Source organism: Giraffa tippelskirchi, chromosome 1 (genome assembly GCF_054371585.1).
Source record: "Giraffa tippelskirchi isolate mGirTip1 chromosome 1, T2T-mGirTip1v1.2.pri, whole genome shotgun sequence".
Lineage (NCBI taxonomy): Eukaryota > Metazoa > Chordata > Mammalia > Artiodactyla > Giraffidae > Giraffa > Giraffa tippelskirchi.
Window position 1 is genome coordinate 219,017,715 of NC_137275.1, and position 27,301 is coordinate 219,045,015.

General features: G+C 43.1%; 1 long non-coding RNA gene across 3 annotated transcripts in view; it reads right to left on the minus strand.

Annotated features, from left to right (window-relative positions):
* The window catches only part of LOC145540675 (uncharacterized), a 217,778-nt gene extending 193,802 nt beyond the window's left edge, over positions 1–23,976 (minus strand). The window contains exon 1 of one of the 3 annotated variants that reach the window (XR_014078492.1): positions 23,770–23,913. This is a non-coding gene — a long non-coding RNA (uncharacterized LOC145540675). Of the gene's footprint in view, positions 1–23,769 lie in introns of all 3 variants that reach the window. The other 2 variants (XR_014078500.1, XR_014078480.1) reach the window with 2 other exon arrangements.
* Between the last annotated feature and the right edge of the window lie 3,325 nt (positions 23,977–27,301).

A 27,301-nucleotide genomic window follows, 5' to 3' on the forward strand; every position in this document is an offset into this window, starting at 1 on the left:
CTAGATATCAACACATTCGTTTGGAAACTATGTCCATGCCAGCTGTGTTATCCTTGAAAACAGGGTCTCATATAAGTTGTGCACAGATGCAATGGCTTCCCCACACACATATGTACAATCACCAAAGAAACTTCGTGCTGTGAAATCTCATCAGAGTTGAAATCTGTATGTCACCACTTTTTTGCTTTGGAATCTAAGGTAAAGCCAGTTCACCAGAAATCTGAGCTGTGATTAGCTATTTTGTGTTTCATTTGTCTCATACCTTGTATTTGTCTTGTCCACGCTGCTGTTGAACCCATCTCAGTGAATCATGGTTGCTATTCTCCTTGCCTGATTCCACCATGGAGCAGAACATCCCCCAGCCAAGAACTAAATCTTAGAAATCTTTGTAACTCCATATGCTAGTATAATTTTTGGCAAAGAGTAGATGATCAATAATTAATTGCAAAATTGAATTACACTGCATTGAACCTACCCATTACAAACTGCCTCCCTGCATGTGTATCATCAGGGTTTTAAAATCCAGATACAGATGGGAAAGGCACCTGTTAATAGATATTTAAGCTTTAAGATCTTTTGAGACATTTAAGGTTTAACAAGCACATTCTTTACCCTTAGCTCAAGGTCCTTACTGTGTCTCTGGTCAGATGAAGGCACATAAATTAAAGATTAAGTTACATGGAATCTGGTAATTGAATAAATATTTATTGATCCCCTTCTATGTGGAGAAGTAAGTAATCAAGAGTTCTAAAGACAACAGAAGAATTGATGCTTTTCCACTGTGGTGCTGGAGAAGACTCTTGAGAGCCCCTTGGACTGCAAGGAGATCAAACCAGTCAATCCTAAAGGAAATCAACCCTGGGTATTCATTGAAGGACTGATGCTGAAGCCGAAACCCCAATACTTTGGCCATCTGATGTGAAGAACTAACTCCTTGGAGAAGACTCTGATGCTGGGAAAGACTGAAGGCAGGAGGAGAAGGGGGTGACAGAGGATGAGATGGTTGGATGTCATCACCGACTCAGTGGACACGAGTTTGAGCAAACTGCAGGAGATAGTTAGTGAAGACAGGGAAGCCTGATGTGCTGGAGTCCATGGGGTGGCAAACAACACAAGTGAGCAACAGAACATCAACAAAAGACAGCAGGATTTCTGTGGGCAGCAACAAATCAAGGACCAGCACCAGTAGGAGGATGGATGGGACCAGGTCTTGAATGGAGGACTGACTATGGAAGGAGGAGTCCTTCCAGAAGGAATGATTATTGTGCGGTTTAGACATCACCATAATAAGACAGACTGCCTAGTGCTCTGGCTCCATGGAGGTAGAGCTCCATCATTCTCTGAGAAGGGGCTTTCAGGGAGGTGTTCTAGCTGAAACTTGCCTTAGTTGGGGAGACTGAGGCCCAGAGCAGGGAGGTGACTTAGGCATGGCCCCCCAGTGACTGCATGCGTGACAGAGCTGGGATCAGAGCCCAGTCTCCTGACTCCCAGCCCATTGCTCTTCGCTTGAATAATCCGCCGTGCACCTGGCGATGCTTTTCTTTCGGAGTCCAGCCACTACTCCGTTTTCCCTGCATGGCAGGCAGCCAAGAACCTTGAACTTCTTCATGTTACCGTTTTGCCCTCTGCAGAATGGGGTATTCAAGTATTCACTTGGGGGGATGGGTCACGGGGTTCCATCAATTAATGTTCGTGAATTGCTCTGAGCTCTTTGGGCCAGAGGGACTCCAGAAATGGGAGATCCCAGTGGCAGCGGTGGTGGTATCCGAGCCCTTTTTGAGGGCTTGCCTTTACTCTGCAGAATGGAGAGAGATGGTTTAAGTGATAAACTATTCCTTATGAGCTGCATTTGTGTTGAAAGCCCAGCATGAGTCCCTGAGCGCTTCCTCTCGCACAACCACAGCTATGCACCAATCCTCCTGGGTTCAGAGATGGAACTTTGCTTAAATGCATGGAATTTATTCTTAGTCCTTTTCTTAATTACGACTTTATTTCTCTTGTGTTCTCTAGGGGAGGGGTGAGAGAGCAGAGGAAAAGGAAGGAAGGAGGCGGGGAAGTGTGTTATAGATCCAAGATTTTTTTGTCTTGTTTTGTTTGTTTCTGAGATGCTTGCTGTCTGAAAAGTAGAGGGATTGAAAAGATCTTACAGAGATGCAAACTTCATTGCAAGGAAACCAGAGTCCAGAAAACATGTCACAAACACAATGAAAACATGGCTTGAGGTGAGGGCAATTATCATTCGACTAATAAATCCCCTAGGCTGATAGAAAAAAAAAAAAAAGACTGAACCTTTTTATTCATCATTTATTTCAATAAACAAAGGGGGTGGACATTCGGGGTAAGAGGACCATGCAGTCACGCTGAAGGTATTTCAGCAAATGGCTATGTCATAACCAGCCCCGTTGCTACCCCAGTCTAGTCATGCCCGTTCCTCCTGTGTCCAATTTGGCGTCTCACGACACTGAGCACTTCCCTCACTCTCATGCAATGGTCCACGTTCAAAATTCAAGTCCGAACAGGTCAGCTGGAGGCCTACATCTGTGTCCTGTCTTAGGGAGACTTCCTCGATGTCTAGAAGTCCTGTAAAGCCAATGACACATATGTAGGCCCATTCCGATCACCTTCTCTCTTCCTCCTCCTCCTCCTTCCCCATCTGAGTCTTCCTTTCCTTCTTCTTCCTCCCTGCCATTTTTATTTTCCCTTTTCACCAGGATTGTTATGCCACCTGCTCTAGGACACGATATCATCCACAGAGGAAAGGAGTAAAAACAAAGTGGACTTCGAAGGAAAGGAGGGAAATTTCTTACTGGTAATTCTTGGCCCTGGTAGAGACTTGCTGCGGGAAAATAGAGCAAACCCTGATATTACACAAGACTTGAAATCTCTCACTCACAAATTGAGGGTGAAGGAAATAGTCAGTGGTCCAAAGGCTTCTGGCCAGGATACCCTGGGACAGTGAAGTGAAACACCACAGTGCCACGTGGAATGAGCATCTGACCAATGTGATTGTGTGCAGTCTCCTTTGACCTTGGGATCAGATGATGGGGACTAGGAGCTCTATCTTTATAAGCAGAGCTAGAGAGAAGATGCATGGCCTAGGGGAGACCCAAGGGGACCTCTCCCCAAGTACTTCCAAAACTCCCTCCTGACTTTACCTCCTTTCTGTCATGGGACAGCTAAGCCGTCTGCCCAAGGAGGTGGTGAGCATGGTATTTAAGAAGGTGGGTTAAGAAGGAGAAGACAAGTGGGAAGGAGCCCAGCCGCTTCAATGACTAACCCTGTGATGTTGGACAAGTGACTCATCTTTTATATCAGCTCCAGTTTCCACATCCACAAAAATGAGGATAATACCTTCCACGTATGAGTAGCTAGTGAGGGTGAGGCACTTCAAATGATACCCGGCACACAGCAATCTTGGTTACTGTTATTTTCCCAAGAGTTGCCTGGGGAGGGCAGCTGCTTTGTGCCATGGGACTCTGGGGGGAAAAGAAGGCTTGGGAAGCTTGTGGAGACCATGCTTTCCTTCTGAGTGATTCATACTCCCATCTCCCTCCTTCATGTAGAACTGATCAGTAGTGCGTACATACTTCCAGTCCAGCTCAAGGGTTTCCTGCTCCATAAAGCCTTCTAGTTCTGTCTGTTTCCTTCTGTCCACCCCTAGACATGGCAACCCTTGCCTCTAAGCTTCCAGAACATGATGTGTCTTTTTTGGTGGCAGTCAGGACTGTCTAACTGGTGCCACTGAAATGGATACTCAGGGTTCAGTTTTCATGCCAGGACATGGAGAGTTTCATGCCAGAACTCAGTTCCTGGAGGGCACAGGTCATTGCTTTTACCTCTCACTCTCTCTCTCTCTCGAGTTAGGTTGCTGTAGTTGGTGCTCATAAAATAAACAGGTGGGTGAATGAATGCCTACCGGTTGTAACTCAGCTATGTCAAGATAGTGATTTGTTTGGACTGTATGGTATAATTTCTGAAGGAAGTGTCATGAGCAATGAGATGTGATGAACCTTGAAAAGTGATTTGGCTTTTCAGAAGCAACCAGGAAGATATTTTCAAGAGTGGATTTGAACTTCCTCAGTTCAGCTGTTCAGAATGAAGCATGATCACTGATTTGTAGTAGCAAATGGCAAAGGCAAAGACTGGCGGAACAAAAGGGGAGGCTTGCTCCTACTCTGAATTGGGTGCTGAAGTTGTCAAAGTAACCCGACATTGTTGAATGCTGTCAAAGAACAGGCTGAAAGAAAAACAACTACATCTCAAATGCCCAGTGCCTGAATGGGTAGAGAGGTTTTATTGTGTTGGTCATAAATAGCTTTCATGAAGTTAGAGTGCTTACTTGAACCCTACTTGAACTAGCTGGCTGCTGGTGTATTCACGACTCAGAGAATTTTTTTTTTAAAGCTTTGGGGTTGCTCCCACTTCTTGTCATGGAGAGAGCCAATTTATAAAAATTGTTTATTACTCCGTAGCCCAGCTGGACCCCAGAAGGATGGGGCTGCTGTGACCATGGAAAACAACACAAATGCACACAGACACCAAAATGAAGCCAGAGATCTTCTGGAGGCTCAGATAAACATTTAGTCTCATAAATAAATACATTATCAGACCACACAAAGCACTTCCTACCCGGTCTCTTCCTCAGAAGTCACACTCCAAATAGCTTCTTTAATTTGTCCAGGTTCAGAGAATCAAGATGTATTTATTGATTACCTACCGGATAACCAATTTCAAGCCTGTGCCCCAAGAAAAATGGTAGAAGACATGGCCCTTTGCTTCTTCTAATGATTTGGGATTGCAGACATAGAGGCAAAATGCACAAGCTTAAATCAGTTAGTAACAAATGCAAGCCAGGATGAATACCAACTTGTGATGTCTTGAGAAATGGATTGCAAGGTATGAGATCTGAGGCCCAAAGCTACTATCAATTGGCTGGATGACTATTTATTCATCCACTCATTTGATAAGCAAACAAATCAGCACTTATTATGGATTAGGTATGTCAGTTACTGAAGATACCTTAAACAAATCATTTAATTTGTTTTTTTGTTTGCTTATTCAACAGACAGTTAATAATTTTATAGTAGGTGAGGGGAACTGTACTAGATGCTAGGGAAGGACGGAAGATGAGCTCCTGCCCTCTGTAGGGCACACTCCTCATCACGACAGTGGTGAGAGTTGGAGTGGGGAAGGGTGGTGGATTCATTGGTCTCTAATGTCCTTTCTGCCAAGAGTATGCTAAGCAGTACATTGGAGGATTATGTGGTTCATTTGCTTAGTGTCAGGTCAAGAAGATGAATGGTCATTTGTGAAAACTGGGATAAACCACTGGGCTTCAAATTGCAGACTTTTGGATGGGAATCCCTTGAGAGCCTCCAAGCACAGCACTCACATGCCTGTGTGTTCCTTTAAGAATGCAAGTCAGCCCGGTTCATCCCCTTGTGCATATACATTTCTTTATAGTTTACAAGTCACTTCCATGTGGACAGTTTTATTTGCTCCACATAACACTGTCATGAAGTCAGGGGTTTAATATTCTCTTTTTAAAGATAAAGAAACCGAGGGCACGAGTGGTTGCGTTGACTTACTCATGTCTGTGAGGCTCAGAGCTGGGGTCAGAGCCCAGGGCTCCCATGTCCCAGTCTGGTGCTTCTGCAATGACAGCAGTATTGATTCATATGGTATGTGTGTTCTGAGGGCCGCTTATGGCTCAGGCACTTGGAGAAGTCCCGGGGAAAGTCATGAAGAACCAGGCAGCCATCACAGTGATGTTACACTCAGTTCTCCTCTGACTCTTGCTCAAAATTAACAAGAACTTACTGCTTTTTGGGGCTTCCCAGATGGTGCTAGTGGTGAAGAACCTGCCTCCTAATGCAGGAGATGTAAGAGATGTGGGTTCGATCCCTGGGTCAGGAAGATCCCCTGGAGGAGGGCATAGCAACCTACTTCAGTATTCTTGCCTGGAGAATCCCATGGACAGAGGAGCCTGGTGGGCTGCAATCCATAGGATTGCAAAGAGTTGGACATGACTGAGCCGCTTAGCAGGCACACATGCACTGCTTTATAGCTTCTTGGGTAGTTTTACCTGCAATTTAGAGTATGAGCTCCTGGATCATAAGCTCCCGATGTCAGGTAGCAGATAAAACCACTCTTGATAAAGTACTTTCATACCTTCATTGCAGTTTAATTGATATTGATGGCCATGTATGTGTTGCATGTACATATAAAACATTATTTCTATTCATTAATCATAAATTGTATATTCTGTGAGGCCCCAAATTATACACATGATTAGTAGAAGATCTAGAATTTAATCCTAATGCGATCATTGACCAACACTTTATCATGTCTGTTCCTTAACACTCCATCCCACTGTGCCATGTAGAAGACCTAGGAGAATATTTTACCTACAGTAGCAACTCTAACAGTCATGGCAGAATGAGCAGCTTGGACATGGATTAGTTTAATCTGTGAATGGGCTCTACATTCAGCCCCTAATACTTAACTGTCACTAACTCTAAGAAATAAGTTTCCTCCTAGACACAAGTGTATTTTGAGGTCTGGGGGAGCAGAGAGAAGAAATCCAACAGTGAAAGATGCAGGAATGATACAGTAAGAGAGGCAAAAAGACTGAGGGCTTTGGTGTTGGGCTTGGGTTTGATGTTAGCATCGCCACTTTCTTGTGTATACCTTCAGCCCAATATTTTAACTCTTGGGTCTTAAGGGATGTTTAAGAGGATTAAGGGCAATAATATATGGTGAACATTTAGCCCAGTGCTTCATCTACAGTAAATGCTCAGTAAACACTAATCCTTCATTCTAATACAAGCTGAGAGAACTGTAAGTGGAAACCGAGAGTTGCAAGGAAATGTAGCATATACGCTTGTGGGGGTGGGGGTAGCTCTGAGGAGGATAAAGTATATGCATAGGGACACAGGAAGAGAATAATTTGAAAGGGTAACATAGGATCTTATTTTAAAGGGCTGTCAATGCCCTTCTAAAGGGTCAGACTCTTATCCTGTTGCTACAAGGGGTCTCTAACCAGTTGGGTCTTTTATAAACAAATAGTGAAGTTAGGCAGGGAAGGGTCAGTAAGTAGGGAGATGGGAAGCTGCACAAAACTAGAGTAACATTCACAAACATCCTTTCCCCCAATTTGCTGTTAATAATGGCTGAAGGAAAAAGTGCCTGGTGCCCCACTGTACAAACCTGAACCACTCTGAGTTCCTCCAGGACACAAATCTTTATCCACGCCATGGCTGGAAAAGGATACATACATATATTTTATGATGGATTAGTTTTTTTGGATGGTGGCCACACCATAGAGGGTTTTCTAATCTATTTTGAGTTCTAATTGATTACAGCATTTGGAAAAATGTACAGCAAATTGCTCCGTTAATCAAGGTAAATCAAGCTGATGTCATAGATGCTAAATATATGTTTTTGCAGTAATACTATTTACATGGCTGGAACCAAGGCTGCTGTCAGTGTTTCCACTTGACAGCCCTGCCTTCTCAAAAGGGGCTCATGGATTATCTCGGAAAACATTCAGTGGTTCATCTCCAAGGCTAGATTTCTGGGTCCCTCTCCCCACATGTAAGGAAGGGGTCTCAGGAGAAGATGAGGCCGCCTCCTTCTGAACAGACTCCAAAGCAGTGGGAATGAGGTCAGACCACAAAGGTTTAGGAAGGCAAGGAAGGCTATATCAAAGGCAGATGATTTTAGGAAGCTGGAAGGGCTCTGAATGTCCCATCCCTTGGCTGATGAGAGAATTGAAGGGTAAGCAGAGAACTTTGCTAAGATGCAGAAGATCACAGTCTGAAAGGATGCTCAAAGACCATCTACCCTCCTCAGAAGATCCCTGAAGCATAGGTACAGAGAGGAGTTTATCAGCAATCACATAGCAAATCAGTTTTCAGAGCTAAGATTAAAAATTAAGTGTCCTGACTCCTCATGTTCTTTCTGAATGATAGAGATGTTATTGCTCTTTTCTTTTCCTTTTCCCTTTTCCTTCTTTCTCCTCATCATCTCTAACTTTCACAGTTATCTCAAGTGCTCACTGGGTGCCAGGCTGTTGTAATAAGCACTAAATATTATAACCCTGTGAAGTTAACATTTCTTATATCCTAAGTTTTAAAATGAAGGAATGGAGACTTGAAGAAATAAATTAACTTGACCAAGGAAACTCTGCTAATATGTAAGAGGAACAGGGATTAAAATGTGAAAGGATCTAATACATATGCATGTACACTTCATTATCCTTATCCATTTTCCATCATGTTTTCATACTTTTAAACAACTCTTTATATATGGCACTATGTACTTCATGCACAGTATTTTAAAAATTTGCTAATGATATATTTTAAATGATGCAGAGAGTCATAGGCGATCACTCTCTTGCAAATGATCACTCTCTTCAGGTGAAGTAACTTGTTGAAATTCACACAGCTAGGAGGTTTTAGGAACAGACATCAAACCCATGGATATTTCTGAGAGTCTAAGTATAGTAATGGGTACATGATAATGAAGAAAGGCAGAAGATAAAAGAACTAAAAGTCAACTCTGTCCCTGAATGGCTATATTCTAATCCTAACCCATTTCCTCTTCCCCTTCTGGGTCTCAGCTAGCATATGTGTACCATGAAGACACTGAGGTTCCTGCCAAGTATTGTTATTCAGAGAGAAACACCAATAGCAGAAGAAAGAAGAAGGAGGAGAAGAAGAACAGGAAGGAAGAGGGATTGAGGAGGAAAAGAGAAGGCAGAGGGAGAACGAGATCCAAAAATACACATGCAGAGCTTCTAAAACCACTAAGGATTGAAAGGGTTGGGGATGCAAAATGGGGATCAGAAAATTCATGCTCAGGTCATTTTTGGAAGATCATCCATGGCCTGGGAGATGCCCCATCAGGACTAGATCAAAAGCAGACAGTGACGCAATCAGCTGTTTGTGTACAGACGCTGGCCTCCACATTCCCACATGGGAACATCTGCTGGGGACAACCACTTGACAAATAAGCAGGCAATTAGGTAGCAGATCCATCTGTGCCGAGAACACGGGACCACCAGCAGCGGGGAGGCTGCGGTGGGGGAGAAGGCTCTGCTGGGAAAGAGGCTCACGTGAGAGTCAGACCATCTAAGACAGAAGAAGAGAGAAAGGGTTGGGGACAGAGTTCAGCAAAGAAGATCATTTGCTGCTTGTTTTGCAGCGTGGCTTTATGATTCTCAGTCTTGGCTATAAATGATAATAGCCTGCAGATCTTAAATATCCCGATGTCTAGGCTGTACCCCCAAACAACTCAATCAGAGTCTTTTGGAGTGAAGCATAGGGAGCAGTGTTTTTTAAAGTTACGTAGGTAATGCCCATGTGTTCATAAGGTGGAAAAACAATGGCCTGGAGGCCTCTAAACTTACCCACTCGAGCTGGTGACACAAAGATAGTGGTCTATGAGAGCTACCATTTTTATGCCCCTATGCTTCTCTTTGGAACAAATCTAAACATGCCTTTCGAGTTTATACAAGCCTCATTTCAGTGGTCTAGGTTCAAGTAAAGTCCATCTAGTCTATGAAACAAATACAAACTACTTCCACCTCTTCTATTAGCTAATCTTAAACAAGCTGGTTCTTTCTTCAAGATTCCATTACCTTATCTATTGTCCCATAGAGTTATTTGTTGGGAAGTAAAATTGATAATGTATACTTAAGGGTTTAAAACAGGCTGGAGATATAATAAGTGCTCAGTAAGGGTTGGTGGAACTTGACTCTGAGTCACATACACGAAAGGAAACATTTTAGCAAGTCAGTGGGGTATTGTTCTTGATGCTCTTTTCTCCATTAGACATGACAGTCAATCTATCACCAACCTTGCAGATATTATGCCCTAAATACTCCCCAACCTATTTCTTTTTCTCCAGTCTCAATACTGTAGTTTAGACTCTCACCATCTCTCATGTGAACCATTGCAGTAGCCAAGAGCCAAGAGCTTTATATTCACAACTGTGTACTGTTAAATGTGTTCCATACACCACAGACAGAAGAAATCAAAACAAACAAATATCACCTCAGCTCAAAACCTGGAAGGGATACTCTATTGTCCAAAAGACAAAGACCAAGCTCTTAATGTAGCACGTAAGACTCTTTCAGACTTGTTTCTCCTGGTCTTTCCACACTCACTTGTATGTATTAGCTCTTTCCACATGTTAACCTCTCTCCTACCGTAACCACCTTCATATCCCAATGCTATCAATCTGCTTGCATTTTTCTCTGTATTCACTTGGATGTTTACACAATAGACCATTTTCTTGTGCTACTTGCTCATCTCAGAATACCTTTATGACCTAGCTAACACTGTTTTATTCCTTAAGCTCAACTTAGGCACTACCTTTCTTTAGAAAGCCTTCCCTGCTTCCTTTGTCTTCTTTCTATTAAGTGCTATGCCTCGCATTTCCTTCTGCGATAATATTTCACATTTTGCTGGACTTGTCCAAACACATTCATGAATCTCGGCCAGTTGGTTGTTAGCTCCTCCATGACAGAGGCCTTCTCTGGTCCTCCACTGTGTACAGTCAGGATACGGAGGATATAGATGCTGTTCCAATTTAAGTAGATGCTCCATCACTTATGAAACTTTGGTCCAGTGAACCTGAGACATTGTACTGAACTTTGTTCCCAAGGAAGAGGTGGTTTGCTCTCCCACATCTTCTTTTCCTCTTACTCATGGGGGAAGGCCAGGACTGTGAGATCTGTGTTCAAATCTTGCTCGTCAGTCAGCTCCTAACTAAGGCTTAGTTCCTGAAGGCAGTCCTCTGGGACTCTTTTGCAGACAGAAATGGAGCCATGCAGAAACAGATCTCAGTCTTATTTCTTTCCTATGAACCAAATTGGCTCTGAGTAATGCCTTTGCGATCCTGACCACATCCTCCTCTTCCACTGCCAAAAACAAGGGGCTAGAGATAAACCATAGCTCAAGCTCGAAGAATTTGGAGAAGGTGACTCGCTTGCTGGGTCAGGGCCATATTCTAGGAAGGCTCCTTCAACCCCCTTGGGTCTTAGATTAGACTGTGTCCTTCCAGTCTTATAAAAAATGGGCTGTCAACAGCAAGTCAGAAAATATTAATGGGGTAGGCAAGAGATGCCCCCCAAAGGGGGAGGATTGCAGAAATTGCTTAGAAAACACTCAGTAAGATGACATTTTTAAAGAATTTGCTCTCTATTTCTAGTGACTTTCATACAAAGTTACTGCTAACTCCCCCAACTACATTGGAAATATTTAGATTTTATATTTGATTTCAAAAAATTAAGCATGATTTGAATTGAAAACGATGTTAGAGATAATCTAGGCCAATCCCAGAGCTTTTTTTTTTTTTTTTAAGGGAATAGGGATTTTGTTTTCCTGGTTGCCCAATATTTAATCTCCTTTTTCTTAACCAAACTCCCATTTTCCTTTGGTTGGACAGAATTCCAAGATGGCTCTGAAGATTTCTGCCCCTGTATACATTCTATGTGTAACAAAACCAATGGAATATAATGGTAATTATAATAGATTGGCAATCAATCAACTTTGAGTTGATCAAAAGGAGATTATCTGGGTTACCAGATCTAATCTGATGAGTTATTTACAAAAAGGTGAAGCCATTAAAAAAAGAGAGACACACTTGCTGACTTTAGGACAAAGAAAACTGTCTTATTGTGAGGCTAGGGCCAAGTGTCAAGGACCCGAGGATGGCCTCTAAGAGCTGAGAGAGGTCCCTGCCGAAAGCCAGCGAAAAAATAGGGACTTCGGCCACATGGCCAAAAGGATGTGAATTCTATCAACAACTACGTGAACTAGGAAGAGGACTCTGAGTTTCAGGTGAGACACAGGCCTGGCTGACTCACACCTTGCCTTCAGCCTGATGAGACTTTGAGCAGAGAACTAATTACTGTTCACACAGTGCCTGACTTCTGATATCCTAAAACCATGAGATGATAAAAGTATGCTGTTCGAGCTGTTATGTTTGTGGCAATTGCTTGCACAGCACTAGAAATGAATACAGCGTCCATTTCTTGACTGGTGGTTATATGAACAGAACTATCTCACCTCCATCATCAGTCATGGCATAGGACCCAAGCTTAAATTAAGCATTGTGTTCCCTCCTCCTGTCCCCAGGGCTTGGCTCAAGATGGGTATGTGAGTTAATCTGTGCCTATGAGAATCAAGCCAAGGTATTTTGTTGGATCTGTTTAGGGAAAAGAAGTGATCTCTTTTCACCAAAATTGAAGCTGAAGGCATTTAGGTCTGAATCTGTTGTCAACCATATTATCACCATGTGGAATTTGGGAATTAAGCCAATGTTGAGAAGAACAGATTTCAGCAATGTTGAGAAAAACACAGATTTCTTGATGTATTTTGAGTCCTAGATCAAGCTGAACCTAAAGGAGAGATTACCTATGAAGGTTTCAATGACCTAAACCTATAACACCCACATTTAGTTTAAGACAGATTGAGAGCAGGTCTTCATCCCATGAAATAGAAAAAAATCTGTCTGAAATATGGGGCAACTGGGGCCAGACAGGAATATGTTGACCCTGTCACACAATTAATAACAGAATGACATAAAAGGAGTGAGTCTTCCTCATGCCCAGTCAAAAGGATTCAACATCGCCTTAGTTTTACGCTGAGTATTTCCCTGGCTACCCTGAATTATTGATTTCCCAAGAAAAGAACACAATATAACAACAATGACAACAACAACAATAACTACAGTTCAATGAGAGTCTATTAGGAGCCAAGCTATTTGTGATGAAATACAAATGGCATTTAATATTATATTCCTACAAGCCTTGTGAATTTTATATCTTAATCATTTCTGTCTTAAAGATGGAAGTTCAGAAATGTAATAACATGATCAAAGTCACATAGCTGGTAAGTAGAGCAGCCAGGATTTAATCCTTATCTGTCTGGATCCAGAGTCTATTCTCTTACCTAATGTGTTAATCGTTGCTAGGATAAAACAGAAACAAAACAAACCCAGGGGATGTTTATTACTTCAAACTGATTGCAAGAATATGTCATAAAGACATCTTTTTTTTATTGATACAGATTCTCAAAGACTGATGTGTATTTCTCAACCAATCAGCACTACATGCTTGAATAAATCTTTAATCCCTAATGTTGAAATATTAAATTGTACATCTCTTGTCCCTGCTTTATTTTGAAGATTATACAGGAAGTACATTTGAAAGGAAAAAAATGCAACTTGCCTCGAGGGGAATAAATTCAAACTAGCATTTAAGGCACTTGTATTCAAACTGCTATGTTCCTGCAATCCCCTATGTGACCTTGTGCAGACCATATTCTATTGGCCTTTATTTTGTGATCTATAAAACACAGGGATTTACATTAAAATTTATGTGCAGAAAACTTTGTTCCATTATGAAGACATTTTGATGGGACTCCAAATACCCCAGGAACATTTTTGGCTAAACCAACACTGACTTCAGTTGGATCCTTTGGTTCAGTCCTGGAATATCTCTGAGATGTTCAGTCACTGGAAAACCACTATGCCCAAAGTATAAAAGTACAGTGCATCACTTAAGCACTTGGGTTTCCCCGGTGGCTCAGTGGTAAAGAATCCACCTGCAATTCAGGAGACCGAGGTTTGATCCCTGGGTCAGGAAGAGTCCCTGGAGGAGGACACGGTATCCCACAACCCACTCCAGTATTCTTGCTGGAGAATCCCATGGACAGAGGAGCCTGGAAGGCACACAGTCCATAAGGTCGCATAGAGTCAGACACAACTGAAGCAACTTAGCATGCACACGTGCAGAAATGGAGCATTAAAACACTGAATAGTGCATGCCAACATGGATACAGCAAATTAATGATTACAGTTCCCTCAAAAATAATAGCACAAGTAATCTCACAAGGGAGGGGTTATTTATTATTATCATCATCATTTGACAGAGGAGGGTACTGAGGCTCAGATGTTAAGTAAGTTGCATGAGGGATGAGCCAGAATTGGAACTCAGTTCTGTCTGACTCTTGAACCTGTGCCGAAAAGCACTAGATTATAACTATGCACCCTTTCCTCTTCTGCAGAGACTTTCCGTGTCTGATATAACTGTAGTGTTCTATTTGGGGATTGTTTTGGGTTGAAGCAGAGCCGTCACCTTTAACGACTCAATCAACTCATCTGAAGTATATCAGATCCTTTCTAGAAGAGCAGAGGGGAACTAAATATTCCCTAAAAAATGGAGATCACTTTGTTCCTCTAAGAAAAGCTTGCTTTATAGCCACACTGTACAAATCGCTCTAGGGCTTATTTCATTATTTTTTTCTTTTTTCAGTCTTTGTTTCTTTCTTTGAGAGTCATAATTGCTAAGATTTATGCAGAAAACTTTTCTCTAGACAATTCCAAATAATTTTGCAGAGTTTCTTAGCCTCTTTAGCTGCCCCTTGGGGTCCCTGCAAATTGCTGTCTCATGAAAGAAGGAGTGCCATACCCAAGCTTTTGAGAACATATTCAACCCTTTCTCAGATGTATCATATACATAGGAGATGGGCGGAAGTTGGGGGGATCCTCAGGCATTAGATCATCTGGTTTATCCCAACACTGGGAGATTGTTCCCAGTTGGATGTCTCAAGTGTTGTGAATGGCTGCTAATCTGAAGGACTGCACATCTGTTATTTGAAGCCAGCCCCCAAGCAGCAAGAGCTCCTGACAGAACAGGTATAGCTTTTCTTTTTTTGAGATTATCCACGGCAAGTTTGCAAGATGAGAAAAGGCCAGAGAACGTCACTCTGTACACACTGGTGAGGCTGAACTGTGCTGGTGTTATGACTTGATGCTGGAGAAGGTAGAGACACCATGTGCCCAGTCCCTTTGCATCGACAGTGAGGGAGGGGGAGTTGAGAAGGAAGAAAAAGTAACAGAAGAAATGTGAAAAGATGAAAGAGAATCGCCCTCTGTCCTTTCTGCCTTTGTAACCAGCATCATCCCCATCCATCTCCTAACAGAACTCTCATTTCTTTCCCTGCACTTGCAGTGTAACGGAGGGTTTAATCTACTCAGACAGCGGCAGAATCCGTTGTACTTTCTCTTTTACTGCATTTGCAGTGGGTATACAACATGTCTTCATTAACTCTCTATGACATTTAGAATAGCTTGGGATAAAAAAGACACTCAATCAAGTAGGAAAAATAGTCCCCCACCCTCCCATCTCCAGCCCAAGCATCCCCCAGGGCATGTATTAATTACTGAAGATGAATGCTGGACCTTCATTCTCAGCAGGGGCTTTTAAATTGTATTGCTCTGTCAGGTCAGAAGATGGTATTTCATCTCACAAACCGGTAACAGAGTTTCAACTTTTTGTGGAAGCAGCAGCTAATAACAGCTTCCCTTACTGAGCGCCTACAGAATGTCTATGTGCTTGGTTGCTCAGTCATGTCTGACTCTTTGCGACCCCATGGACTGTAGCCAGCCAGGCTCCTCTGTCCATGGGATTGTCCAGGCAAAAATACTGGAGTGCGTTGCCAAGCCCTCCTCCAGAGGATCTTCATGACCCAGGGGTCGAACCCGTGTCTCTTACGTCTCCTGTATTGGCAGGTGGGTTCTTTACCACCAGCGCCATCTGTAGCGTTGCTAAATTCTTTTCATGAGTTAGCTCATGTAATCCTCACAGCTACCCTACAAAACACAGTATTATCTCTGTTTGTTGGGTGAGGACACTGACCCCAAGTGCCATGCTATTTCCAGACCATAGGTGGCTCCTGATGGTTCAAAGATGCAGGGAGGTCCACAGGCCCTCAAAGTGATCCTGTGTCCATGAAGACACTGTTGCAATATCTCCACTGTTGAAGTCTGATGTGAATTGAGAAGATGGTTCTCATATTCCAGTTCATGAATCAACCTTTCAAGGAAGATTTCCAGGCTTCAAATAAGATGAAACTTTTCTTCTTTTATATATCAAGTGGGGCTGCTACTGTTTCCATAGAGGAAACCATGTTCAGGTGGAGTTGACTTTCCTTTGCCTCACTGTTGTGTTGCCACAGTACCTTTCAGACGTACTCCTTTTATCTCCTCCTGGCCCAGAGTCATCCAAGTAGCTATCAACATTCCCTAGATGAAGCTAAAGGGATATTGAAAGTTCAGAAGGGCAATGGGTATCAACCTGTTTTCTTAGAAACACTAGTCTCAGTGTTTGTTTTCAGAATTATAAATTTTTGAGAAATCTTAAATAGTTTCTCCCCTTCCCTTACTCTACTATTTCAAGAAACAAGTGCTCATTGAATATTCTGAGATGTCTGACAGGAAAAACAAGCACACAAACAAAAAGAGAAAACAAAGCCCACACAAAAAATTTTATTTCACCACTCTGCCTTTTCCTCTGCTTAAATTGTTTTTAGAAAGAAAAACTTCCCCTAGAAACATCTGCTCATAGATGGAACTATGACATAAATGAAATTAGGAGTTAACTGATTTCCCGATAGATGGACACTCTCCCGCTTCCGAAATCCTTCATTACGTTATTGCTGTTTTGGCTTACAGACTAAAGATACTAAGCTGATGGTGAGAGACAGATGTATAAACAGATAAAGGTGAGCAATATATCCTATCTTGTTCTTTTCCTCCTGTTTAACTTGTTTTCCCTGATTACAAATGAATACACATTTGTTATAGAAAATTCAAGCCGTACAAGCATAGGATCCATAGGATCTACCTGGGGTTATACCAAGGTTTCCTTCACGTGCTCTCTCACATATGGAAATGCTGTTAGAATGGGCCCAGAGACTGATGCCTGGGATCTTGTAGATTCTCAGGAAAGGTGATTAGAATGGATGAATGAGTTTTGTTTTATTAAATTTGCTCTCTCCACTGTGAGTCTTGCTCAAGTAGACTCACTCATCTTTGCTCCTCCATACCTAGCATAGGGCCTGGTGCATCGTGCACGCTTAGTCACTCAGTTGTGTTTGACTTTTTGACACCAGGGTCTGCAGCCTGCCAGGCTCCTCTGTCCACGGGATTCTCCAGGCAAGAATCCTGGAGTGGGTTGCCATTTCCTGATCCAGGGATCAAACTGCAATTCTTACATCTCTTTCACTGACAGGCAGATTCTTTACTGCTGAACCACCAAGGAAGACCCTAGTGCACAGTAGACACTCAAAAAAAAAAAGTTTTGCTACAATCTTTTGCCCTATAGGAGTGCTTCTGAGCATCCTGTGAAGGAAGGTCTCTGCAGTTAGAGCCAGATACACTGTCTGGCATGTGGTTGCCGTGTAAGTTTATTAAAAACTTGATTTCTGTATATATGAAATAAGGCTAGCACTACCACTCCTATAGAGGTGCCCTTATGCTCACATGAGGAAATATTTGTAAATGTGCTTTGTAAACACCAAGGGGTTACTCAAGTTAGCTGTTTTATGATTACAGGGAAAAAATGTTCTGTTCTTAAAATGAGCTAAGTTTATTCAAATAAACAAGCATTAACTGAGTTTTAGTGCCAAAGAGAGAAATGGATACAGAGGCAATGGTCAGCTGATGTGATCAATGGTGAGGGTCAAGATTAGCGTGGGCAGAGGCTTCTGTGAAAGCACAGAGGAGGCAGACTTTCTGATGATATTGAGGCTGCAGGTGAAAGAGGTGATGTCACAGGTATGAAAGAGGAGGGAGGAATATTCTAGACAAAGGAAAGAGTTTGAGCAAAAGAATGAAAAGGTGGGTAATACATATATGTATAGGGAACTACTGTTTCAACAGGGATGCCAGGCAAAGGTCTCGTGACAAGCCATCACCTACTTTATGTGATGTTGTGCACAGGTTTGCAGAAAACAAAGTCAAGGATGTTTGACAAGCTGCCTCCCATCTATCGCGTGATAGAGCACGGATCCCTCCCCATCGTGTCTTGAGGGTTTTTCTAGATCTCAGAGAAGTTAACCTGCCAGCATCACACAGGCAGTGTCTGTGCTCAGTCACTCAGTCATGTTCCGCTCTTTGAGACCCCATGGACTGTAGCCCATCAGTCTCCTCTCTCCATGGGATTCTCCAGGCAAGAATACTGGAGTGCGTTGCCATGCTCTTCTCCAGGGGATCTTCCCGACCCAAGGATCAAACCCGCACTTCCTGCATTACCGGCAGATTCTTTCCCGACTGAGCCACCAGGGAAGCCCATCACACAGGCAGTTGGGGGGTCTAAACTGGGATTACAATTATGGCTGGGACCAAATGGCCCTGTCCATCATACATCCAGCCTTAATCCATCTCTCCTCATTTGTCCTGAGTTGAAGAGAGGAGGGGATGTGAATTCCTTTTCTATAATAAATCCTTCTTTTGTGGTGGGCTAGTGAAGGGCACTCAGGGTCTGAGCAGGGTCTTTTGTTCCAAATGGCCAAGTTAAGCCAATTGCGGCTGCTGTGAAAGTAGGGTCCCATGAAACCTGGCTGGCTGGTTGTAATTAATCACTACAAGGCAGCAAAGAAAGAGCCCAGGCTGTCAGAACACCCAGGAGGCTATGGTTGAAGAGTTCCAACAATTCACATTTGCAGCTCAGTGTCTCTGTAGGAGCCTGGAGTTTTGGAAACTCTGGAGCTCAGCACAGATTCTGAGGCTTGGGAGCCTTGTCCTTTTGGACACCTTACCCCAAGGAGCTCTCCAAGCCCCTGACATTTGGGGGATTGTCAGAGCTCTGGGCCGCCAGCAAAAGACCCTGTCTCAGAAGCCAAAGTCATCAACAGAAATGGAATTGAATGAGCAGGTTTTTCAGAGGCTGGAAGAAAAACTGTTTCTGAAATCTGTTTTGACTTTTGCAAACACTGCCTTTCCCTCTGGCCCCATAATTGAGTGGGGCTGGCGATACTTATTCATCTCTTAGTCTGTGGCTGAGTCACCCCCTCCTTCTCATCAGAATGTTATGAGTATGCAGAGGAAAGGTGTTTATTGAGCAGTTTCACTCCATTCTAGGGTGGTAGTGATGCTGAGGCTAATGGCTGTTGTCCCCAAGAGAAACCCAGAAGGGTCCCACACCATGTAATTGAATAGGAAAACAACAAACTATGTGTAACTGACACAGATGACTTAAGCTTTCTTTCTGTGAGCATGGGAGAAGGGAATCTCTTTGGACAACAAATCAGGTAGCAAAATCCCTTGCATTCATTAGGACCTCTTTGACAGTTAAGTCAATGCCTTTGAAGGTACTTGGCAAATTCTTGGGGTACTAACGGCTCTGTATTTCCTTATGTGCCTTCTGGTTCTGTATTCTTTTTTGCCTGAAGAATTCCACGGACAGAGGAGCCTGGCGGGCTACAGTCCACAGGGTCACAAAGGGTCGGACACGACTGAGCGACTAACACAATTTACTCCCTCCTTTTCTTCCTACCCAGTTCCTTCCCTCTGATTCTATTTGCAAACCAAGACTAAGTTCTAAAGAGCTTTTTATAGCCAAGGGTCATATATGAAAATAGTACTGTTGGTAAGAGATGATGTAAGTGAATCTAATAAAGTTATTCTTTATGCCCCAGGGCTCTACAGTTAATAAGAAACACCTTGCAGCTGTATAGCACCATATATACACCAACCAACATTAGATTCACTACCTCCTTCACTCTGCATTTCAGTTTCATGAACAAACAGGTAAATAGTATTTTCCTCATTTTACTAAAGCTGAGATCTGAAAACAGCTATGAGCTGATGATTCCCTAAATATTTTCTTCTGATTATTTTCCCTTTCGTGTTCCTTTCAAGATTAGTTTGAAACATACCCATCTACTTACTTGACATCACCACAGGGATAAACCACAGGCCCTTCAAACTCAGCCTATCCATAACTGGCCTTGTTGTTGTTGTTTAAATGTTAAGTCATGTCCAACTCTTTGAGACCCCATGAACTGTGTTCCTCTAGGCTCCTCTATCCATGGTATTCTCCAGGCAAGAATACTAGAGTGGGTTGCCATTTCCTCCTCAAAGGGATCTTCCTGACCCAGGGGTTGAACCTGGGTCTCCTGCGTTGGAGGCAGATTCTTTACCACGGAGCCACCATGGAAGCCCCCTAACTGGCCTTATCACCTCTTATCTCTCCCTGTTTTCCCCTCTTAGCTTTTCCTGGTACTGATTCAATGGAAAGCCCCTGCTGTTTATCCAGTTATCCAAGAGAGACCTTTTTTTTCTCTCTTTCTGCAGTCGCACATTCAATCAGTCTCCGTCTTTTATAGACTCTCCCTTCTTACAATCTCAAAAAGCCACTTCCAACTCAGTCTAAGCCACGATCATTCCCGGCCTCCTAACCAACCTCTGTATACGGAGTTTGGTCCCACCCAGTCCACTTTATACAACAGACTGAGTGTTCTTTGTAATATGAAAGTCGGATCATAGCACTTTTCCCCTCCTGCAAGTCGAAACTTTCTTTGGTTCCGTGGGCCTAGAGGGTAAGTTCATATACTTGATTATTTGTGTTAGTCTATTTTAGTCTCATTTTTATATTGGATTCCAGTATTAGCCCATTGAACTCCTCATCCCAAGCCACAAGACTCTGTGTTTCCACCACATTGAAACTTTTCACTTCTACCGATGCCTCACTCATTTGTGTTTCCCATTTCAAGTTTGGCTAACATCTGTGCGCTTTCAGGTTTCCCAGCGCTTCCTCCAGGAAGGCTCCTTGAGTCCATTTCTAAGTTGTCTCTATGAGGTTTTCATGGTATTTTGTGCTTCTCTCTACTATCCCACTTCTTTCACAACAGCGTTTTTGGTTTTGTCTTTCTTCTATTTCCTTTCTGAGTGCAGAGTTTGCATCTCATTCAACCTTAGTGTCAAAGCCTCTAGCAGCAGTTATGCACATTGTATGTTCTAGAAGCAGTCTTGCACATTGTAGATCCTCAGTGAATGCTTGAGAGGTGCAGTAACCTGTCTGAGGTCCTCCAATAAGAGCGAAGCAGCCACTGTTGAAGCTTAAATCTTGTTTCTGTGAGTCAGATGCTTCATGGAGGAAAAAAAGATAACCACATTGCAGGAATTATCATAATTTCTTCTGTTCCAATTGACAGATAAGATACTACATACAATTTACGATATACTATAATGAAATGTAGTTGGATGGTCTACATGTCTTCTATGAAGAAGTTTTTCTGGTCTCATCTTCTCTCCATGGTGTCTCTACTGTCTTCTCCAGATATTCCCTTGAGGACACTCTGGGTCTGCACTTTACATTGTCTTTGACTCTCTTGGAAGAAGAGAGAAGGGTCCTGAGAAGTTTTGTGGTTCTTACTTTTCTGTTTTTCCTGGAAAGGTGAAAGAATTGTGGGTCTGACTAACCAGGCTCACCCTCACCTATCGCCCAGAAAGCCCCCTACCCAACAAAGGGAAATTCAAATAAACTAGCATCACTATGTCTGTAAAGCCAAACACACGGAGCAGTACTTTTCTCCCTCATCAGATGCTTCCACCAGTGTTTACTTAGCTAGTAATATTAACATAACTGAAACAGCTTTCATCATCCCTGGAGAGGACTGCAGAGTCCCACGAAGAGCATCTCTGCCAACAAGCCTGGTATCACATGTGAAGACTGTTGTGAAGTTTCCCATTTCCTTGAGAAGAAACAGGAAGCCAGGGGGTGGAAGGCGTGCCCAAGACCCCTCACTCAGTAACAAAACCACACGAACCAGGACTCAGGTCTGTGGGTTCCCTACCTTTTGCCCTTTCAGCTGTTCTCACAACTCAAAGGTTGAAAAGCCAGAAAAAAAATGAACTCTATTTACCCTGGATCCAGAGGCAGTTAGCATCTCATTATGTTTTTGAGGGAACTGGAAATCTGAGCGCATTTCAAGGGATGGAATGGTTCATTAATCATGGAAACCAATAATACACATTCATTTGACCAATTTTTTTTCAGAGGCAATACTAAATGTCCACTATTTTCTATTACGTTGATAATCTCTCTGTTTCAGAAAAGAAGAAAGAAAGGAATGGAGGAGGGAAGAGAGAGGGAGAAAGAAGAAATGAAGGAAAGAAGGGAAAGAGAGTGAACAAGAAAGAGAGAGAGAAAGGAAGGAAGGAAGAGTGAGAGAGAGAGAAAGGAAAAAAGAAAGAGAAAAGGAAGCCGAATGACCCCATGGATGTGTTTGGCTGTGATGGAATGGATGGGCTGGTTTAAATTTGTCAGTTGCTGGCTCAGATTCCCAGTGCCCTGCCTCTGAAGTATGTTCCTGTCGAGTTTTAAAAGGGAATGAAATTAGGTCTTCACATAGGACCTTTCATACTTTTATTTCCTTGGGTGTTCCTGAATGGCACACCAGGATGGAAAGCAGTGCTGTGTGCATTTGACCCTGTGAGAAGCCACTAGGCTCTGAACAAGAAATTACTCACTGCCTCTGTGCTATTAGTTGAAACACATCTAAAATCTGGCCACGCAGATGTTAATTATGAGCACTGGGAGGCTTTAAAACACATTAGGAAAGAAAATTTAGGTTATGAGGAACCTTACTGCGATTTATCTGAATCTATTTTTTTGGTTGTTTGTTTTTCTTTTAAATGAGAAAACCATTAGGCAGGGTTAGGAGGTGACATGTCCCAAGGTCACACACTGAGTCACGAACAAATCAGAGACGAGGTGAGCACCCCTATTTCTTAGCTGAGTTCTACTAGTGATGGGAGCCTGGACGGCGTTGTCACCATGGTTGATGGCAGGGGCCCTGTGGGCAAAGCAGCATTCGTTCCTCACTCTTTTGCTGTTCCCTGTGTAAAAGGATAATCTGTAAAGTCCTCTGTTTTAACTCTCATTTTTAAGGATGGTAACTCTTCCAGGGACCACTCTGCTACTTTTCCATGTGCCCCTTCACTCTCCTTTCTTCCAGATGGTTGCAATGTCTTCTACTTTCCTTAGACTTTCTTTAAAGTTACACTTGCTGGGTCACTGAAAAGCCTCTCCCCTTTGAACACAAGAGACTGAGGCAATGCTTACATTCTAGTACTTTCTTGGGACTTTCACCCCAAAGGATGGTGGGGGAAGGGAAGTGAGGCAGCCACAGAGGCAAAGCAAGCACAAAAGGATGAATTACTGAGCTATCTTCAGCTCATGGAAGGTGACTTTGGAGAGGTGTGTAGGACCACTGTGTGTCAGAACAATTCAGGATTAGTAAAGAGAAAGGGAAAGCTGCTTGTCTGTTTAGTCTTTACTTATGCTGTACCTCATTGGTCAGAATGTTCTCCAAAGAAGTTGATTCTCCAACATTTCCAGTTAGCATCGTCTGGCCCCTCCAGAGATGACTGCAGAAGCCAGAGTATCTATCAGTTCATGGTACCTGAATGAGCTGGAGTCGGAAGCTGATGGAACCTGCGTTATAGTGGAGGGTGACCAGGCCATGCAGAATCCTGTCCTTGCCCCTGGGGAAGGCTCAGACATGTGTTGAGAGACGAGGTGACACAAACATCCAAGAAATGCTAGCTCAAATGATTGTCTTGAGCAGATTTAAGATGTGCAACTGTAATTAGAACTCTCTGCATATCATGGATGGAGAATGTCAAAACATTTAACTTAAGGAGGGGCTTTGAGTAATCATTTTTCTATTTGAATCCAACGCTTTGCTGAAATATGTCAAGTGTTTATCAACCTTTCTTCCTTTCTATTTGGCTATCACCCAGTCCTCTGATTCTCTACTTCTCCTTCCTCCCTCTTATATATTCCTGTCTCTTTAGAGAAAAGTTCTTAACCTTAGTTACTAAAGATGGATTGATAGACCCCACACTCCTATTGCCAAAACAAAGCAAATGTTTGAAGAGAAAGATTAAGGGTAGGTTTTAAGGTACCTTAAAAATGAAGTTTAGGAGCTTGGCCATTACCTCCTCTGGTGGAAAGTGATGCTGTACTTTTGCTCAGAGCAATCCTCACCCCATTCCTCATACTATAGATCCTTTCTTTTCTTCCCTCCAACTCAAGTCTTACCCATTTTCAAGACAAACCTAACTTTATCACCTTTGTTTTTCACCCATGCTTCCACTTATGAGATGGTCTGCAGTTATGGATGGATGTCTCATTGTGAGCTCAGTCATGTCTAGCTCTTTGTGACTCCATGGACTGAAGCCTGCCAGGCTCCTCTGTCCATGGGGTTTTCCAGGAAAGAATATTGGAGTGTGTTGTCATTTCCTCCTCCAGAGGATCTTCCTGACCCAGAGATCAACCCAAACCCAAGTGTCTAACATTTCCTGCACTGGCAGGCAGGCTCTTTTCCCCTAGCACTACCTGGGAAGCCCCTGTAGTTATGGAGCATCTCCTCAATTCTTGGTACTGAGGAAGTTTCTGGGTGCTATTTAAGTTTGGCAAGAAGAACTGTCAAAAAGAGAACATGACAATATCCTTTGAAAAGTTCTGGGATGTGGGGGGATACCAGGTGCCTGCAGGAGGGGCCCTGGAACTGTCTGGGAAACGATTTAGGCAAGGTTCCTCAGGAAAAATGACATCAAACGTATGGAATGAAGGATAAGAAAGGGTTAAACTAGATCTCTATAGAGAAAACTCTGTGTAATGGCTGGGAGGCCAGAGAGCACAGTGCTTCTGGGACCTCAGTATGAACTGACCGACTGAAATCCTCAGGGCATGAGAGGTGTGGTAACTAGGCTCCAAAGTGATCTTCGGTGACTCTAGTCTCCTGGTATTTTTATACTCTTATGTAGTTCCTCCTGCATTAAGTGGGGCGAATCTGTGTAATCACTAAGATATTTTGAAAATGATAGTGTATGAAATTCAAGGCCAAGTCAAAAAGACGTTACAGTTTGTACTGTTCCCTTTCTTGGATCATTCAATCTCAGGAATGCCAAGTGCCATGTCATGAGGACACTCAAGTAGTCCTGTGGAGAGGACCATGTGGAGAAGAACCAACACTTTCCGCCGGCAGTGAGCATCCCCTTGCCAGGTGTGTGAGTCAGCTCCATTGGAGGAGATCCTCCAGCTCCAGTCCAGCCTTAGATAACTGCAACCCCAGATGACATCTTGACTACCAACCTCACAAGAATCCCTAGCCAGAGCTCCCCAGCTGAGCTATGTGAGAAAATGTGTGAGATAATAGACATTAACCATTTTAAGGCACTAGACTTTGGGGCGATTTGCTGCATGGCAATAGAGAATGGATACAAGAGGAAAGGGGGTGTGTGCTAAGACTGGGGAAGTAGGCCAGAGTCAAATCACACAGGGAATTGTAGGTCCCATTAAGATGTTGGAACTTTAGAGCAGCTGCTGCTGCTACTGCTGCTAAGTCGCTTCAGTCGTGTCCGACTCTGTGCGACCCCATAGAGGGCAGCCCACCAGGCTCCCCCGTCCCTGGGATTCTCCAGGCAAGAACACTGGAGTGGGTTGCCATTTCCTTCTCCAATGCAGGAAAGTGAAAAGTTAAAGTGAAATCGCTCAGTCGTGTCCGACTCATAGCGACCCCATGGACTGCAGCCTACCAGGCTCCTCAGTCCATGGGATTTAACAGGCAAGAGTACCAGAGTGGGGTGCCATTGCCTTCTCCTTAGAGCAGCAGAATATCTTTAATGAGCTTTAAGCTGAAGAGTGAAGTCATCAGGTTTATGATCCTATGGACTCCGAGATTAACTTCATGTTTAAATTGCTCTTTCTTATATGGCACTGAATACAATACTTTTGCATTAAGTATGACAGATGAACATTTCAATCGGAGAATGATAGATTGAAGACAGTATAAGATCTCTTGGCTTCCCTTGTGGCTCAGATGGTGAAGAATCTGTCTGCAATGTGGGAGACCCAAGTTCGACCCCTGAGTCAGAAAGATCCCCTGGAGAAAGGCATGGCTACCCACTCCAGTATTCTTGCTTGGTGAATTCCATGGACAGAGGAGCCTGGCAGGCTACCGTCCGTGGGATCACAAAGAATCAGACACGACTGAGCGACTAACACACACACACACACGCACACACACACACAGAGGATCTCTCAGCAGCATCCAGAAAGGGAGGAGGATCTCCAGTTCCCAGAACAAGTGAAATGGATGGAATGCAACCTTAACATGCTCCCACTCCCCATGGAACCCATATTTATGGATGAGTGACATGCAATGCCTGCTGCCAAGTGTGTTCACTGCAGTCTCTTCACAATGTAGGTGAGGAGGGGGCAGGAAAAACACCTGCCTAACAGACGTGCCACAATATAACATGATTTTTCCAAATATATTTATATTCTTGGTGTGGGAGTTGGAGCCATGATTTGACCCCAAAATGTCAAAATGTGTGAAATGAAACTATAGAATCATAAGGTCCTAGAGTAATAAAGAGACTGCAGAAGTAATTTAGCTAAACTTCCAACTCAATGTTGGATTCGTCTATAGAGAGACTAATAATAGCACCTACCATTTATTGAGTATTAATGGTCAGGTACTCTGCTGAAACCTTCCATGACACTGTTTGATTTATTGTTGAAGCACACCTGAGAGGTAGCTGCTATTTTCACTTTTTAAATAAATAAATAAATAACCAAGCCAAGGTTTAGAAATCCTAGGTCGGTGCTTCTCAAACTCTAGAGTGCCTATGAATGGCCTGAAGACCTTGTTAAAATATAGACTCAGACTCTATGTCTAGGGTGGGCCAAGTTTCTGCATTTTTTTTTTTAAATTGGAGGATAACTGCTTTACAGTATTGTGTTCATTTCTGCTATACAACAATGTGGATCAGCTGTATGTTTACTTATATCCCCTCCCTGCTGAGCCTCCTTCCTACCTCCCCCCACCTCACTCCCCCAGGGTATCATCTCACACTGGTCAGAATGGCCATCACCAAGAAACCTACAAATGGTAAATGCTGGAGAGAATGTGGAGAAAAGGGAACTCCCCTGCACTGCTGGTAGGTAGGAGTACAAACTGATACAGCCACTATGGAGAACTGTATGGAGATTTCTTAAAAAACTAGGAATAAAACTACCATATGATCAAGTTTCTGCATTTGTAATAAGCTCCCATGTGATGCTAGCACAGTATGAAGGTAAAGAATACAAAGTCTCAAGGCTGGGATGTGGCAGATTGAAACCCTCTTCTGTCTGACTTCAAAGATTGAGCACTTAACACAATAACAACCCCTTCTCCTTCTCACTGAAGTGGTGGTTATCCAGTCTCTATTTGAATGCTTCTACTTATTCAGAGTCCTCCCTGGTGGCTTTGGAGAAGGAAATGGCAACCCACTCTAGTATCCTTGCCTGCAGAATTACATGGACAGAGGAGCCTGGGGTTGCAAAGGATCGAACACGACTTAGCAAATAAGACCCCCCCACACTTCACAAGGTAGCTCTCTTTTGCAATTTTGAATACTAGCTATAAAGTAAAAGTTTTTTTCTTAT